The 19498-nt window shown below is 37.8% G+C and overlaps 1 protein-coding gene across 4 annotated transcripts in view; it reads left to right on the plus strand.

Annotated features, from left to right (window-relative positions):
* Positions 1-19498, plus strand: part of CTNNA2 (catenin alpha 2) — a 1115456-nt gene that overhangs the window by 890557 nt on the left and 205401 nt on the right. The gene's annotated exons all lie outside the window — the stretch shown is intronic.

Consider the following 19498-nt stretch of genomic DNA (forward strand, 5'->3'; position numbering starts at 1 on the left):
AGATAGGCTTGAATGCCTGCTGATCAACTTGGTGATTATATAGGCAGGAACCAAAGAGAGAGTATAGGTCAATGCCTGCCACAGAGAAAAATCTACATATTAGCTAAATTATTAATGAGATAATTTTTTGTATGAATTAAAAGCTCCCATTTTTTTTGTTTTCTGCAGGCTTATTGGTGCCTGTTGGTAAAAGCCAATAGTTGTGAATGGTGCCAAAGAATGGCAGGTAGTATGGCATTCTATAGCACACCCCACTCCAGTCTCCAAAAAGTATTCTCTGCCCCTCACAGCCACCCTACCATGTCTGAGTGTGTGGGTATATATTAGACGTATACACATTGACCTAAAGACCAAATACTTTTTCAATCATACATAAAATATAATATTAATATATTTTGGGAAAAGAGATGTTTTAATTGATCTTTAATATAAAATCTAAGTAAAAACCGCCTGCAGTACTAATGCATCTTCCAGAAATTTCCACACTGCCCCTTCCAAACAGATTGGTGCTCTCAGCTGCTTCTATTCAGACATTTTAGAGTTGCCCCAGAGTGTGAATTTCACATACTCCAGATACCTGAGAATTGAGTCAATATTTTTGTATAATGCCAGTTGCCACCAAAATATAGTACTTACTTAGACTGACAAGTTGCTATTTTCTATGCTAAAACAATAGAAGCCCATGATTTATCTTTCCTAAATGTTTTTTTTTGTTTTTGAAGATTAAAAACATAAACACATTTTTTCAAATCTCTAAAATTTCCTGAGCAAATGATTCCCTTTTACCAGGTTTATGTGGAGGGATCCAAGACATCAAGCCCCACCAGCTTCCCTCTCCCACGCACACAGTTTTTCTTATTTTTTTTCTTATTTTGAATTTTCTGAAATGTTGGTTTGTAACTTAATTTCAAAACACAAGATGCTTTGATGGTGAAGCCTGTAATGTATGGACAAAAATGCACTTCAGATTTCCTGTGTAAGGAATGGCGTTGCATATTTCCTGTAAAATGTTATGACAGGTTCCACATAGAAATGGAAGTTTGGAGGTTGTTAATGGCAGCAGGGCAGCAGAATTTCCTATGGATCAGTAGTTTTGCAAACTAAAAATAGGCAGTGATCTGACCTATCCCACTGCAGTACCCGGCCAAGGAGGCTGTTTTGATCCTATAATCAAGTAGCTCAAAAAGTCAAGTCTTTTCAAGTAGGCACCTTCAAGTATCTGTTACATGGAGCTTTAAAAAAAAAAACAAATTTGTAATTTACATTGAAATTGGTATGATTTTCACGTACCCATTCTATAAATATGACTCCAGGAAGGTCTTTGTCCCCATCAGAAGACCTCTAACATCTTAGCCTTACACCCATCTAGGGAAGAAGCTCAGGTGGGCCCTCCCACTCCCCCTTTGGAGGGTGAATCGTCCCTGCGCAGGTAAAATCCAGAGTTGAGAGAGACATAACCAGACTCTCATTTAAGGGGCCATCAGGGGTTAAGGACAGGTCAAATTCTTACAGAAGAAACTGGAAATACAGTTAGGAACAGTGGAGAAGGAAGACTGGAGGGTTTACACTGGTGGAAAGTAGGGGAGAGGAAGGTCTAATGGGCAGGAAGGCAGGGAATCTGGTTGCCTCCACTAACTGCTCCACCTGAGGCAGCTGTGCTTCATAGGTAGGAAATCTTTTTCTTTGCCCTTGAATTTTGCCTTGAGGACCATTTCCCCCTCTCACTGACTTTATACACTCTGTTTGATCTCTGTTATTTATCCCCATGGTCCTTGTATCACCAGAATCTCTTCAAATAGGCATTAAATATATTTGTAGGCTTTAGTGCCTTGTATTTCTACAAATACTGGTTATATTATTGCCCATTACTCCCCCTGATTTTTTTTTGAGGGAGAGTGGGGGAATGAATCAAATATCCAGTGAATTCTCTTTGTTTGATTTTTGCCTGGAATTTTGAGGGTAACAATTACTTTTCTCAAAGTGAAAACAATTCAGCCTTTGTCCCAGCTGCTTCACTCGAGTTTTGGAGGAAGAGCTTTTGCTCAAATACCATCAATAAAGGGCTGCCTCAGAATTCTGAATAGTTTCTCACGGTCAACAAGTGCTAATGACATTTGGGTAAGTGATTTTCTTGCCCCGAAAAGTCCAAGTATAAATCCACATGGAGATCTTCAGCCTGTCTTGGAGAACTTCAATGTGAAGTGACTATTTCCATTATAAGTTTTCCTCCAAGGAGCAAGTCAGTGATACTTTCATTTTCACAAAGTTGCTTGTCATTTCCTAGCCACCAAAACTCAAGTTATTAAGTTATCTTCCATAATAGCTTTCAAAGGACTCAACTCTTTGTTCAAAGAAATGTAGAATTTTGCAGAAACTTAACGCGTTACTAGCTGCTACAGTGGTGTACTTGGGATTGCATATCATTCTGGAATGACATGTGGGTAATCATGATTTTAAAGGAGTCGATATCCTGTGGGTGAAATTTTATACATGGGTAGAGATGATGAAGATCAAAGTGTTTAATGAAGAATATATAATTACAGCAGGGTTTCTCAGCTTCCTCACTACTGACATTTTAGCCTCTTAAATCTTTGTTATGAGAGGCTTTCCTGTACATTGCACGATGTTTAGCAGCATCCCTGGTCTCTGCCTACCAGATACCAGTAGCACCTTGTCACCCAGTTGTGACAACCAAAAATGCTACAGAAATCACCATAGATCCCCTAAGGGATAAAATAGGTCCTAGTTGAGATCACTTCTCTATAATCTTGAAGTAAAATAAATACATATATCATAAATATAAATTGTATACTTTCAGTGCGCCGTAATACATTAATTTGCCATACACATTATTTTATCTGAATAGAATGACCAGATAATGGAAGAAATAGGTTGAAGGTGTATTTCTTAATTAAAATTATCACTGAGGGGTGTCTGGGTGGCTCAGTCGGTTAAGTGTCCAACTCGATTTTGGCCCGGGTCATGATCCCACAGTTCGTGAGTTCAAGTCCTGCTTGGGATTCTCTCTCTCTCCCCCTCCCTCTGCCCCTTCCCCACTTGCGTGCATGCTTTCTCTCTCTCTCAAAATAAATAAATAAACTTTAAAAAATTATCTCTGAGATTGTTGTTACTCAAAACTCTCACTGGTTTCTCTCCCTGTAAGTAATTTGGTGAAAACTTGTCCCCAAAAGATTTTTCTATGATCTTTAATGTTTCCTAAAATCTCACAACCTAAAGAGTGACTTAGTATTAAGGCTAATGTCTTAGCCTGAAACCACTTCCATAAGGGGACACTTAAGTGTTGTTCAAATAGAAATATTCCATTAGGGGAGTGTCTGACTTTGGCTCAGGTCATGATCTCGCGGTTTGTGGGTTCGAGCCCCGCTTCGGGCTCTGTGCTGACAGCTTGGAGCCTGGAACCTGCTTCCAATTCTGGGTCTCCTTCTCTCTCTGCCCCTCCCCCACTTGTGCTCTGTCTCTCTCTGTGTATCAAAAATAAATAAACGTAAACTTTTTTTTTTTAAAGAAATACTCCATTAGGATTTACTACGGCAATTGGCTGAAACTGGATAAGTTCAGGTATTTAAAGGGAAGGTAGGTAGATAATAGCATGCGAGGAGAGATGTGTACATAGAAAATGAAAGATGACAAGGACCAGCCTCATTCACATCACCAGTAAGGTTCAGGACCAGTTACTAAATAAGACTGTGGGGCAGATATCACACATGCTCAATAAATGCTTATTATCTGAGAGTTAAAATTTGTGTTGGAATTCCCTAGATAAGCCAGGTCTCAATATACCTTTGTAGTCTTTCTATTACTTTCTTAAAAAGGAAAACTCTCTCTCTCTCTCTCTCTCTCTCTCTCTCTCTCTCTCTCACACACACACACACACACACACAGAGAGAGAGAGAGAGAGAGAGAGAGAGAGAGAGAGAGAGACTTTCATGCAATTAATAGTTTTCCTTAGTGCTCTGACATATCACAGAATTGCTCTCTCTGAGCCTTAACTCCTGCCATTTTCTTAGGCAGGAATGTCTTTCCTGTTTCTACCTAGTGATCTCTTGCTTTATTTTTTAAATGAAATGATGAGAAGAATGCAGGATAATTTTCAAGAAATTAGGGAGAAATATGTACTCTGGATCTAGTACATAAGCCACATCTGAGAAGAACAGTACACAAAAGGGGAAGAATACCATTATCTCTAGGTAATGGTTGTTGACATTGGTTAGACACCACACCCGTTCAAGATATGGCCCCTGGACTGACATCTGCCTTATGTGGGAGCTTGTTAGAGTGCAGAATCTCAGTCCCCACCCCTGGCCTCAGTCTGCATTTTTAACAACATTCCTGGGTGAGTCCTATGACCTTCAAGCTTGTACAGCACTGGCATAAGAGATACCATTTTCCAGAGTGTACCTCTGTGAGATGCACTGGGTTAAAAAAGGATTACAGGATCAAATACATAAGGGAATCTTATCATCCTATAGCCACCTTTTAGAGATTGACAGCGCTCATAGACACAGAGAATGAAATTCCTAAGTTTTAAAATCAGGCTTCAGGGGTTGGAGGTAGTCTTGAATTCCAGATACATTATCATTAAGATTTGGTTATAGAAAACAACCAAAGGGGCTGACATGATGAAAGTAATGTTTTGCTTGGTTACTTTGAATCACCTTTATTATTGTTTAATGCTAAAATATGAATAAATTTTCAGATGTCATGGCTGCCAACTTACTAAAATCTATTCGTCTCCAAAATTACCCTGTCAAAGGTACTCTAGAAGTGCATAATAAGTATTAAATCAATGCTTATTTGCCAAATCTCTTTATTTAGTTTGCATTATTTTTTCTGGCATTTATTCTAAATCTATTTGATAAAATGGACAATTTTAAGGTATAGGCACTATATTCATTTGCTACTGATGCTGTAATAAAATACCACAAATTGGGTATATGAGAAATTTATTTTCTCACAGTTATGGAGGTTGGAGGTCCATAATGATGGTGCCGGCAGGTTTGGTTTCTCCTGAGGCTTCTCTCCTTGGCCTCCAAATGGCCTGTGTCCTCACATGGTCTTTCCTCTGTGTGTGTGCATCCCTGGTGTTTGCAATCAGATTGAATTAGGGCTGACCCTACCAGTAACTCAATCATTTAACCTAATCACTTCTTTAAAGGCCGTATCTCTGAATACAGCCACAGTCTGATACACTTGAGGTTAGGCCTTCAACTTATGAACTTGGGGGGCATAATTCATCCTTAAAAGATACCATTTGGCTTTCTTTATGGGAAAAAAAGGCAGAAGTATTTACTTTTGTATTTACTGTGAACAATTTATGTTTTGATGTTCATCTGTTGTTTAAGCCAACGATAGCATACCTCAGAGGTAAATTTTCTAGTGATCTCAGTTATCACTGATTCTTTTTTACTCTGGCAGATATTTTTACACATTTAAAAAAGGTCCCTAAACTTTCCAAGTATGTTGCACAGAGCAAGTCTGACTGCATTAAGAATTTCCTCCAACACTTAAGTCTGATTCAGGCTATTATAATCAGTTATGATACTCTTGGTATTCTTCATACTGTCCATTTCTTTATGTATTGGACCACAGACTTGGGTGAGGTCTTCACTCTGCTTTAATTTATTCACCAATGCCTCTATTTTTTCCTTCCGGGATTCATCACTAACTGCTAATCTATGAAGCCACTCACTGTGTGTTCCCCATCCACCCACCCAACCATCTTCTTACTCATCTGTGTTAAGAACACACTTCTTACTCATCTGTGTTAAGGTACTCAACTTGAAACCCAAAAGATCTCTGAAGGTGTGTTCTAAACAGCTAAAAACCCACACAAGACCCTGATGGAAAGGGCTCAAGAAGGGGTAAAGGGCGGGTATTGCACTGACCACTGCTTCCTATGTTCTGTCTGGGAGTATCATTTCCTATCCTGAGCAACTGCCATTTTCTGAACCAGCCTGTTGCCGTTGCTGCTTGAGGTATATGTATTTTCAAAATCCCTTTCTGTTTTTGACAATAAAATATTCACTGAAAATTATATGAGTGAACACAGTAGGGGTGGGAAGTGAGGACAATAATGATATTGAATATATCATGTAATTATGAGCTAGACCTTTCCAAGTCTAAATAATTCCTTGACTACTTTAGGCCCTGCTCCCAGCTGCGTCAACTGCAGCCAGGGTATCTTATTATAACTAGTGATTTTCCTTAGCAACGAAGACAGTCAAGAAAAATTCATCATCAATTTATTTTTCCTTCTACCAATGCATTTTAATGTTAAGGTATTTGCAAAAAAAGGTGGGAATTATGTGAATAAATGAAGCATTGTGTGCAGCTGTGCTTGACAATAACATCTAGTGTTTGTATGGAATTTTAATATTTTCACATTTAATATTTTTATATTTTTCAAAAACACTATCATTAATATGCACCTGACTCTTGGAACAGCCCAGTGAGGAACATAAGGCAAATTGCTTCCCCAAGGGATGCCACACTGCTAGTTGGCAACAGACATGATAATACAGTCAAATTTCTACCAACCTAATATCAATTCTATTCAGCCAATATTAACTGAGTGCCTACTATGTGCCAGATACTGTTATGAACACATGAGATGTGTCAGTGAACAAAACAGAAATCTCTACCCTTGGGGAATTTAATTCTAATTGTAGAAGACAGACAGTAAATGACAGGAAAAATAAATATGTGACTTATTTAATAATTAGAAGGTGGCAAATGCTATGGGAGGAACAAATAGAGAGCAGTAAGGGATATTGGGGATGTGGGTGACAATTTTAATTTGAGCTGTCAGAAGAGGCTAGGGTGAGAAATTGACATTTGAGCAAAGTCTGGAAAAGGGTGAGTTTTGTGTTTAGTAATGTGTCCACTGTGCCTTCCTTCCATTTGGACATTGGCCATATCATAATTACCAAAACAGCCTGAAAATTTTTTCTTAGAAGACTTAACAACCGTAGAGTGATTAAAAAGATCAGTGGGCATCAGCCCACACTTCTACAACATGGCAATGTGGAGCTAGGGGAAAGCCAATCATCTTCTCTCACTGAGTTCTGGTAAACAGGAAAGGGAAATGCCTTTTCTTTTCTTTTCTTTCCTTTTTTTCCAGTCCAACTTTATTGAGGAATAATTGACAAATAGAATTGAGATGTTTAAAATGTACAGTGTGATAGATATACATTGTGAAATGATTAAGGTAATGAACACCATCACCTCACATAGTTAACTATTTTTTGTGTGTGTGGTGAGAACACTTAAAATCTACTCTCAGCTACTTTCAAGTTACAATACCATATTATTAACTATAGCCATCATGTTGTACATCAGATCCTCAGAACTTGTAACTGAAACTTTGTGCCCTTTGACTTACATCTTCCCATCTTCCTCTCCCCTCCAGCCACTGGCAACCACCATATGATTCTCTGTTCTATGAAACTGGCTGTTTTTAGATTCCACATGCAAATGATGCCATATAGTTTTTGTTTTTCTCTGACTGGCTTATTTCACTTACAGTAACGTCTTCCAGGGGCGCATGGGTGGCTCGGTCAGTTGAGCGACCGACTTCGGCTCAGGTCACGATCTCACAGCTCACGAGTTCAAGCCCCGCATTGGCCTCTTTGCTCACAGCTCAGAGCCTGGAGCCTGTTTCTGCTTCTGTGTCTCCCTCTCCCTCTGCCCCTAACCCACTCACATGCTGTCTCTGTCTCTCTCAAAAATAAATAAACATTAAAAAAAATTAAAAAAAATAATGTCTTCCAGTTTTATCCATGTTGTTGCAAATGGGAGAATTTCCTTCACTTTTATGGCTGAATAATATGTATACATTTTCTATATATATTTTCTATATTTATATATTTTTTCATTTATCAACATATACATATTCTTTATTTGTTCATTAGAGGGCACTTAGGTTCTTTCCATGTCTTGGCTATTATGAATAATGATGCAATGAACATTGAAGTGCAGCTATCTCTTTAAGAAAGTAATTTCATTTCTCTCAGATGTTTACCCAGAGTGGGATTTCTGGGTCATGTATTATGTTTTTAACTTTTTGAGGAAGCTCCACACTGTTTTCTATAGTGGCTGTATCAATTTACACTCACACCAACGATGCACAAGTGTTCCCTTTTCTCCATGTCCCCTCCAGCACTTATCTCTTGTCTTTTTGATAATAGCCATTCTCATGGGTGTGAAATAATATCTCATTGTGGATTTGATTTACATTTCCCTGGTGACTAGTGATGTTGAGTACTTTTTTTTTAACTTACTACTTATTTATTTATTTTTTTTATTTTTAATTCGCATTCAAGTTAGTTAGCATACAGTGCAATAATTTCAGGAATAGATTCCAGTGATTCATCCCCTCGGTATAACACCCAGTGCTCATCCCAACAAGTGTCTTCCTTAATGCCCCTTACCCATTTAGCCCACTCCCCACCCATAGTCCCTCCAGCAACCCTAGCAACCCTTAGTTTGTTCTCCATATTTAAGAGGCCCTTATGTTTTGTCCCCCTTCTTGTTTTTATATTATTTTTGCTTCCCTTCCCTTAAGTTGATCTGTTTTGTATCTTAAATTCCATATGAGTGAAGTCCTATGATATTTCTCTTTCTCTGACTGACTTATTTCACTTAGCATAATACCCTCTGGTTCCATCTACATTGTTGCAAATGTCAAGATTTCATTCTTTTTTATTGCCAAGTAATTCTCCATTGTATACATATGCACCACATCTTCTTACCCATTCATCTGAGCACCTTTTCATTTCACCTGTTGGCCATTATTGTATCTTCTTTGGAATGATATCTGTTCAGGTCCTTTGCTCATTTTGAAAAATCTATTTGATTATTTGTTTTCTTCTATTAAGTTGTATGGGTTCCTTAATGTATTTTGGATATTAACCCCTTACCAGATATATGGTTGCAAATATTTTCTCTAATTCTATAGGTTGCCTTTTCAATTTATTACTTGTTTCCTTTGCTGTACAAAAGCTTTTCAGCTTAATGTAGTTGCACTTGTTTCTTTTAGCCTTTGTTGCCTGCACATTTGGTGTCTTATGCAAGGAATCATTGCCAAGACCAATGCCAGGGAAGTTTTTCCTTATATTTCCATTGGGGAGTTGCATGATTTCAAGCTGTACATTGAAATCTTTAATCGGTTTGAAGTTAGTTTTGTGAGTATTGCAAGATAAGAGTCCAAATTTCATTGTTTTGGATGTGGATATCTAGTTTCCCAGCACCATTTATTAAGAGACTATCCTTATCCCATTGTATGTTTTTGTCACCCTTGTAAAAAATTAGTTGATATTATATGCATGGGCTGATGTTTATTTCTCAGCTTTCTGTTCTGTTCCACTGGTCTATGGGTCTGTTTGTATGCCAATACCAAACTGTTTTGATTCCTATAACTTTGTAATATGGTTTGAAATCAGGAAGTATGATGACTGCATCTTCTTTTTCAAGATTGCTTTGGCTATTTGGAGCCTTTTGTAGTTCAAGTTTTAGGGTTTTTTTCTATTTATATGAAAAATGCCTTTGGAATTTTGATAGGAATTGTTTTGTATCTGTAGATTGCTTTGAGTAGTAGGGACATCTTCACAATATCAATTCTTTCAACCCATGAGCACAGGATATCTTTTCATTTATCTGTCTTCATTTTTTTTCATCAATGTGTTACAGTTTTAATTGCACAGGTTTTTCACCTTCTTAAATTAATTCCTTAGTATTTTATTGTTTTTGATACTATTGTAATTCAGATTACTTTATTGATTTCATTTTCAGTTAGCTCATTGATAGTGTATACAAATGAAGCTGATTTTTGTATGTTGATTTTGTATTCTGCAACTTTACTGAATTCATTGAGTAGTTCTAACAGTTTGTGTGTGTGTGTGTGTGTTTGCGTGTGTGTGTGAAGTCTTTAGGGTTTTCAGTATATAAGATCATATCATCTGCAAGCAAAGATAATTTTAACTTCTTCCTTTCGAATCTTTGTGCCTTTTATTTCTTGTTCTTGACTAATTGCTATGGCTAGGACTTCTAGTACGGTGTTGAATTGAAGTGATGTAAGTAGGCATCCTTGTCTCATTCCTGATCTTAGAGGAAAGGCTTTAAACTTTTCACCATTGAGTGTCATGCTAGCTGTAGGCCTGTCATCTATGGCCTTTATTATGGTGAGGTACATCCCTTCTATACCTAATATGTAGAATGTTTTTATAATGAAAAGATGTTGAATTTTGTGGAATGTTTTTCTTTCTGCCTTTATTGAAATGGTCATAAGATTTTTATCCTTCATTCTATTAATGTGTGTCACATTTATTGATTCATGTTTGTTGAACCATCCTTCACAGGGGTGAATTCCACTTGATCATTGCCTTTTAGGACACATACTTTCCAACTTTTAATGGAGATCTTACATTTAAAGAAGTAAAAGGTGTTTCTATCAATACTGAATTAATAGCTATCATGGGCTGATTGACAATCCTTCGAAGATGCTCTCATGAATATTTGGGTATAAGACTGCTTACATATTGATAGAAAGTTAGTACTTCTCTTTGCCCCTAAGATTATTCCTTAAGGGCTTTATTTTATGTCATTGAAGACCTATCTCCTTACTGTTGATTAAGGATAGAGAAAGGAAGATAGAGCTTCAAAAGGGGATTTAGGTGTCTACTCTGAGCAGCAAAAGAGACACTGAGGTGAATATGTGACCTAAATGCTATAAAAACGTAGCTGATATTCCCTAAAGGAGGGACTTTTATCCTGTGATCTCAAATTCTATCTTGTGATCTCAAATTACTTCAGTAGGGCAAGTAGAAAAGGTAATAATAACCCTCATTCTCAGTGGCTTAAAATAGCATAGATCTAATTTTCCTTTATACTACCTATCCATCAAGAGTTCTAGGGTTATTTGGGAGCCCCTGTTCTTTCTTGTTATCCTTACACCAGGACTCAGACAGATGGAGTGGCCAAGATTTGTGGTTGAAACATGCCAGTACTTATAGCTAAAGGGAAAGTAAAGCTTCTACTTGGAAGTGGCACAAGCTTTCCCCAGCATTCTGTTGACTAGAGAAAGCTCATCTGGACAGACCCAATTTCAGTAGGTCTATTTTATTACAGAATTAAATCTTGTCCCAAAACTGGAAGGAGAGAGAACCAGAATATTTGTGACCCATACAGGAATTATCACAATGGTTAATGTTTTGAACTTCTACATATCATGAGACCTTGAAAAAAATATTGGAGAAGTTGCTTTTTGTTTTTGGTGAGGTGTCCCTTTTGCTGCTCTGGCTGAATACCTGATTCTTCTTGTGAAGTTCTTCATTTTTCAGGGAAGAGAAGGGAAGAAAAATTTGTTCTCAGATTTGTAGTTAAAGAGATGAAATTGAAGGTCAACACAGATGGGAAAGACAGTTTTGTTGAGAGCACACTGATTATGCATTAATGATGAAGTGATTTTTCTCAGAACCTCATGTTAGTTTGAAAAAAAAAAGCAGTCTTATCTTTCAGCAACAAAACTTTAAAAATCGTAACTCTCTAACATAGAAAACACTTTGTTCTTTTGCCTCCATGACTTCTGTGATGCAATTCCAAGATATTGAGATCTGTGGCTCCTAAGAAGGAATAAGGTGGGTACAAAAGTCTGACAAATATCACAGGTTAGATGAGTAATGAGCTTAGTTAAGACATGGACACAGAACCGGGAGTCCAAATGGATGTCAGAGATCACACGGGAAATAAGTTGAGTCTAAGGATCAGATAAGATGAAAGAGAACAAGCAGATCTCAAAGACCTGGTTCAGGAGAAACAAGGGGTAGGGAACTCATTCAGCTATGAGAAGCCAGAGATGCCCATATGAGTGAGCTCTTTCCCTAGGGCAGAAACTGGAGATCAGAACATGCAGGTGGTAGGTCAGGAAAACATGGGCTTAGCTAGTTCTGCCTTTTTACAATGAGGCTGCTTACCTGTCTTTAGTCACACTGGGGGTGGGGGATCCTAGATACCTATATTTAAACTCAGGTTTAATACTTTCAGGAAGTTCCAAGAAAATAAAAAAAATATATATATATATATATATATATATATATATATTTTTTTTTTTTTTTTTTTTGAAAATGACTGAATCCTCCATCTGCAAAGACGATGACAGGTGGTTCATATTTCTCTTTGTAACCTGAATACAAGTGGACTGTCTTGGTCTAGCTCTAAGATCAGTCTCTATAGGGGTGACATATCTCCAATAAAGCATAGGTCTGGCTCAAAGAGTTTTGGAGAATAGCATAGATCTGCACTGAATTTTTAACTGAGGGTATATAAGGGGGAGAAAGGGTGTATGCAGCCAAAAATTGCTTTAGAAATTCTTGGTAGTAAACTCTTCCTTCCCTCACTTGCCTTTTTTTTGCCACTACTTCAGTCTCTTTTAATATGGCACAGTGACTAATGGCAGATGTGGAATTCCAATTGTCTGGTTTGAATCTTGGTTCCACCACGTATTAGCGGAGCTGTCCCTGAAGTTACTTAAACTCTGTAAAGCAGTTTGCTCCTCTGTAGAATAAGAATAATGATGGGGTGATTTTGAGAGTGAGTAGTTTGTATATGAGAAGGATTTACACATACCAAGTTCTCTTGAAGTATTAGCTGCTATTATATTCAAAATCCCAGCCTTTACAACCTTCTTCTGCACTTCCCCTCCTTCTCTTCTGACCCTCTGCATCTTTATCTTCACCTTCTACTTATCCATGGCTTCTTTAGTTCTACATCTTTGCCTATCACTGCATCTCCATATTGAAGCAGTTTGCATCCTCAGGAGACGGAGGAGTCGGAAAGGCAGTACATACCTATACTTAGTGCCTGGCTTTGCCTCCGTTACATATCCTATTTGGTGTAAATGCTATTTGGTGGATTATATGACCATTTACATATCCTTCTTTATTAGAAACTGCTAATATCCTCATTCAGTGTGTCTAAAGTTATGTCTCTCCAGGATTTTGACAAGCCCATGAACTCTCCCTTAGGCCACCACGTCAGTGCTGGAATTCTCACTTCTTAATTCCAGGTTCTCATTTTTAATCATGGAGAAGTTGTAGTCAGAACTTTTGTGCTTGATCAAAGTATTCTTCACCTTATTTGATTTACCATTGGCTGTCTTTCAATATGGTGCTAATGATAACGAATAGTCCATTATTGAGTGTTCAGTACATGGTAGGTCTTATGCTTGGTGCTTTCCATGCATTATTGCATTGAATCTTTGTGATAAAACCTACAGTATAGGCAGTAGTTTCCTAAGAATGGGAAACCAAGACCATGATATGTCAAGTAACTCACCTAAAGTTACATATCCATTAGGTGGTGGAGTCAGATTTTAAACCCTGGTCATACCTGAATTGGAAATTACTTCCCACAAGTCTCTTTGTTTCTTTACAAAGTAAGGAAATGGTTGCATGTTACTCCAGCATCTTGATTCTCTATCCTAAGTCTTCCTTCACAGCTACCATGCTGTGAGGTCAGTGTTCTCTGCATGCTAGTGTGGCAGGTGGTGGACTTTATCCCTCTTTGATAGAAACATTTTGCTCTTATGTGGATTTGGAACTGAAAACACATTTCCCTAGTAAGGAGAAATGTGAACAGTATTTTAATTCCTGTGCAATACCATTGAACTATCTGAATTCAATGATCAAAGCCATCTCTTACTGGTTGCGTGACTTCAGGCAAGCTATTTTATCTTTTTGTGCCTCTGTTTCCTCCCCTGCAATATGGGGATAAGTAGTATTGGTTTCATAGGATTTTGTGAAGAGGAAGTGGAGGATGTCATGTGAATTCATAGAAATATTTTTGGTGAGTAGTAAGTGTGCTGTAAACTGTTATCAGCTTCATCATTGCTATTGCTATTCTTTTAAACATATTTATTTATTTTGAGTAAGAGAGAGAATTGAGGGAGGGGCAGAGAGAGAAGGGGGAGAGAATCCCAAACAGACTCTGAGCTATCACTACAGAACCTTACGCAGGGCTCGAACTCACCTGACCTGAGCCCAAATCAAGAGTTGGATGCCTAACGACGAAGCCACCCAGGCATCCCTGCTATTACTATTTCTAATATTCTTCTTGATATTGTTGTTATTCTTAAAGCTGTACTTCAGAGTTACATATGTCTTAGTTATATCACCAGCCAGAGAATGAGCCAAGCCTAGCAAGAATAAATACTGTTGCTGATTAAGGAGAAAAGAGAGACACCAATCTTGCCAGCAGTCTTCAGGGAGGAAGATGTCATTACTGTCTCTTGCATCTTTCTGCCTAAAGACCTCAGAAAACTGACTTCAAGAGGCCTAGGAGCCTGCAGAAGAAATTTGTATATCTTTGTTACAGGTCCACAAATGTGACAAAAATTACTTGTTTACTTCTCTAAAAAGCAAATAAATATACAAGTCTTTATGTGGTCTATCCTTGCATATGTCTTCCACTCATCCACCCACATCCCAAGCTTCGGTCTTTCTTGTCATGCCCCTTGAGGCGCCCTTTTTGGGACAGTATGGTGATGTAGTCCATGGGCATTAATGAGCCCATCAGTCACAGCTCCCAATTAATTGATGTGTACTTTTCTGGAGTAGGTCAGAGGGCTAGGGCAATAGAGTTGAGTGTCTTGTTTGTTTTGTCACCTAGCCACTGGACCACATAGGAAGCCTCTGTCATATTTAAAAGACTATAGTATAAATGCTAAGTATTCCAAACTACCCATGAACCATGGAGTAAGTTTTCATAATGTGCTGCCCTTCAACAACAGACTTCCCCCTACGCCACTGTGGAACCTGACTACATCTTGCTTTTACTTCTTAATATTTGCACTTCTCCTGTTTCCAAGAAACTCCCATATACCATCCTCTTGGGATACAAAGATGATTGGTTAGTGTTAGAATTCCAGGCCATGAATCCACTTTCCCTTTTCTTCTTTTCTTCTGAATTTTCTGCCTGTAAAATGGAGATCCTAACACCTTCCCCTCCTCTGGAAGACAGGAGAAGAATTTAATGAATTTAAGTCTTTGAACCTATCCCCTTGCCAAACAAAACACAACTGTGAGTGGCTTCAGAGAAAGACCCAGACAAGGGCTCACATCATCTTTGCCATCATCCACATCTTATTTTCTCCTATTAATTAGTCTCCAGATATCTCAGAACAGAAAACAGAGTGACCTTAGCTCTGACAGAGTCAACATTTTCCATTTCTCTCTTTCCCTGACACCTCCTCTAATAGCCACCTGAGGCAGGCCATGAGAGAGGCCCTCAGTAAGGGACTGAAGCTCACACTGTTTCTTTCACCTGTTCTCCTGTTTTAATCTTCCTTTTGGATCTGCAGTTGGGGGAAAGGTGAATTTGTAGCCCAGAAGCATTATTAACCATATTGAATAAAGACAACCTTCTTGTGGAAATGAAGTTCACTTAGTTGTGCCTTGGGCCTGTGTTTACACAAGTGATGTTAGTGTTGATTCAGAGAAACATCACCTTCTTTTATAAGATCACAAGACAATAATGGAGGCTGAACATGCCTCCTTCATCCCAGTTGTGTAGGCTGGTTTTAAAATGGAGAACAAGGTATAATTTTCTATGCATAATAGGATTAACTCAAGCTGACAGAGTGAGGAAATTAATTTTTTAGGTTGCCATTTATTTCTTTTCTCTATCAGTCAGTCAACAAATATTTATTGAGCATCATCTATGAGCTTCCCATTGAAAAGGAAGGAGAATAAACATAAGTCATGATTTCTGCTTTTACCATTTCCATTTACTTGGAGAGACAACGCCAATATCCATGGTGTAATAGAAGGAACTCTTAACTTGGCATCAGGAGACCTGTGGTCTTGTCAGTTTGTTGAGTAGTGTAGTATGTGGTTAAATGAGAGTATCCTGACATTGAGCCCTTAGAGCTATAAAATCAGGCATTGTCATTAACCAGCAGTGGAACCTTAGAAAAATTCATACTGCCTATTAGTTTTCTCATTTGTGACAGTAAAGTTAATAATAGAGCCCAAGTCAAAGAATAGTTGAGGCCTTAGAGTGAAAACTCCACTAGCATCACATTTAGGACACATTGAGAGTGTGATATTATTAGTTTTATATTTCAGGCAAGCCTTTGAAAGTCTCTAGGAAAGGAAAGGGACCTGAAATGTGCTGTCTGCTTCCTGTGCCTTCAATACCACATGGGGCACATCACATATGCGTTTTTATACATCTTTGCAAATGCCTTGTGAAGCTGGGAAGGGTGATTTAAAAATGTTAAAAAAGCTTTATAAGGTCTCCTATCTGGGAAGGACAAAGCTGGGGTTTAAACTCTGATGTCTCAACCCAAAACCTGTCCACTTTCCACTATCCTGCAACTTCTCTGAGCCTCAGCTTCCTCTCATTAGAAAACTTTTGAGTGGATTAGAGTTCAGCTCAGTTCAGCTCTAAATTTTATGATTTCTAGTCATCTGACTATTTAATGAAATTTGATTTTAGGTTAAGGGAGATTCAGGTGCGAGAATTCACAGAGACGTGTTTTGTAGGTACTAGTACATGAAGAAGCAATAGAATTTGGTTCTGTGGAAAAGAGGAGACAGAATGTTTTAGGTAGGCATCAATACTGGAACAGTGGTAGAATCATAGGAATGATAGGTAGAGAAAATGAAAAAAATTTTCCCTATTTGCAACTACTGAGGAAAGGTAGAAGACAAGGCTGTTCTCCTTCTCACATTATCCTTTATAGGATTGTTAGCAGCATCCCTAGCCTGCACTCACTAGATACGAGTAGCACTCCCCCCACCCCACCAAGTTTTGACAACGAAAAGTATCTCTAGATATTGTCCAGTGTCGCTCGGATGGGGGATCACCCCTAATCAAGAACCATTGCTTTAACCTATCTTTTAAGTCATAATCAGAGTAGGGAAATTAACCTCATCATCTGTGAGTTTAATTTTCTACTGTGGGCTTATATTTACCTAACTAGAGGCTCTCAAATTTTACCATGTATAAGAGTCAAGCTAGGGGAGCACAGTAAAATATGGTTTTCCTTCAATTTCCGTCAACTGAAAACTTGGTGGAATGGCTCTATATTAGAAGCTAAGAGTTCAATTAAAAATTTTTTTAATGTTTATATGTTTATTTTGAGAGAGAAATAGCAAGCAAGAGGGCACACACATGAGTGGAAGAGGTGCAGAGAGAGGGAAAGAAAGAATCCCAAGCAGGCTCCACGCTGTCAGCACAGAGCCTGACACAGAGCTCCAACTCACGAACCATGAGATAATGACCTGATCTGAAATCAAGAGTCAGATGTTTAACTTACTGAGTCACCCAGGTGCCCCAAGAACCCAAGAATTCAATGTTTAACCAGCCCCTATCTCTCACACCTACCACAGGTCATCTGACATAGTCCAGAGACCCCATTTTGAAAAACATTGACCTAGTTGTTATAGTCAGAGTCAACCTTGCCCCTATTTCGTATGGTAGAAAGCCTTGGGAATCAGTAATTACAAATTTAAGCCCTTACTTCTTTATTTACTTGGGATTTTATTGTGATCTGGTGAAGTCAGATGCTCTGGTTTCATCATCTGACTTTATCACTTGCAGGATGTGTAGCCTTGGGTGAATCATTCATTATTTCTGTGCCTATGCTTCTTCATCAGTAAAATGGGGAATATTGTTAGCACCTGCCTTGTAACTTGGCATTATATGTGAGTGGATACATGAAAAGACTCTTGTAATTGTTCCTGCACAAAGTGTTCAATAAATGTTTAGAGGTAGTGACAAAGGTTAATTAAAACTAAGAAGTGTGGAATGTTGCCATTGCAGCATTGCTAGGGCATTCTTGACCTTTTCTTAGAATCTGTGTTGCACTTAGAACAGGAATTTCTAACTTTAGAGCTTCTAAGAGTCACTTGGGAAGTTTGCAAAATGCATGCTCCCCAGGCACCCCCATCCTAACCAAGACAGTCTAATTCAGTATGTTTCAAATGAGTAGTGTAGGAATCTGCATTTTTATAAAGCTATTCAGGTGAGTATGATGCAACCAATGAAAAGACCAGTTAGAAACACATTATCTGGAAGGGAATAGTTTGTACTACGTACAAATTTGACCTGCTCACTACATTGACCTAGACAAGTGATAGAATGTATTCTGAGACATGATTTTTAAGGCTATTCTCTAAAGAATACCCCATATAGTCACGTTTATAAAACATGATACGATTTTAGGATGCTCATGTGGCTCAGTCGGTTGAACACCTGACTATTTCAGTTCGGGTCACAATCTCATGGTTCGTGGGTTTGAGCCCCATGTTGGGCTCTGTGCTGACAGTGCAGAGCCTGCTTGGGATTCTCTCTTTCCTCTCTCCCTGCCCCTCCTCTGCTTGTGCTTGCTTTCTCTCAAAATAAATCAGAAAATAAACTTAAAAAAGTAAAACATAATATGATTTTTTGTTTTGTTTTGATACTTAACAAGCGTTCTCTTTAGCTTCTAGTTTTCTTTGATTTACTTGAAAATTTTTACCAAATTAATTGGAGTCAGAAAAAAAAAAGTATGTAAGGATTTTTAAAAGGGGAGGAAGAGGACACATTGGAAAGGATACCATCTAGACATGAAGTCCCTTTCAGAAGGACATTTAAACAAGCTGGGATGTGAACTTGAGAACATTACTTACTAGAAATTCTAAAGACAACACAGATTTCTTAACAAGTAAGAATCCAGTAATATTCAATTCTAAAGCCCTGTCAATATACATTTTTGTTTTGTCTTATTTCCTAATTTTTTGTGAAAATAAAAATTTTTGAATAGAAAAGAATCTCCTCTTTAGGATTTGTTCAGGGAAGGTTCTTTTTGCTTGTTTAAATAAAAAAGCAAACGTATTCTGATTGCATCAACTTTCTTTAACATGTACTAAAAAATCTATAGATTTTTCCCCCCATAAGCCCCATAAACATGATGAGATTTATGACCATCATGAATTTGTTCACTACCAAAAATCAAAGACATTGCTGAAAATAGGAAGAAGTTAAGTGTTCTTCCAGTTAAATGGTGTATCTTTTCTCTACCTTGTGCCATTTTATTGTTTTACGTTGATATTCAATAATAAGAGTAAATCCACTATATTTTCTGTTTCACCCTCATTTACCTACAATATGAAAGTTCAAATAGTCTAGAAAATGAATCTGTTCTTGTTTCTGAAAAGCATTCTGCCAAATTGAAACGGCGGTAACAGAATAAAACTCTTACTGGTCTTTTTTTGTATTCCAACAGTAATACCTGTTCATTTCACAAACATTAGAAACTACAGATAAGTTATAAAGAACAAACCAGAAATCACCTGTGATCCTTCCAAGTGGCCGTATACTTTGAGTTATCTCTGGTTTTCCTTGTCTCTGTTCTTTGTTTCCAAATAACTTCCTATACTTAAAATAAAGCCTCTGACTAAAGCGAGAACATCCAAGATTTTTTTTACTAATGTTGTAC

This window comes from Prionailurus bengalensis, chromosome A3 (genome assembly GCF_016509475.1).
Source record: "Prionailurus bengalensis isolate Pbe53 chromosome A3, Fcat_Pben_1.1_paternal_pri, whole genome shotgun sequence".
NCBI lineage: Eukaryota > Metazoa > Chordata > Mammalia > Carnivora > Felidae > Prionailurus > Prionailurus bengalensis.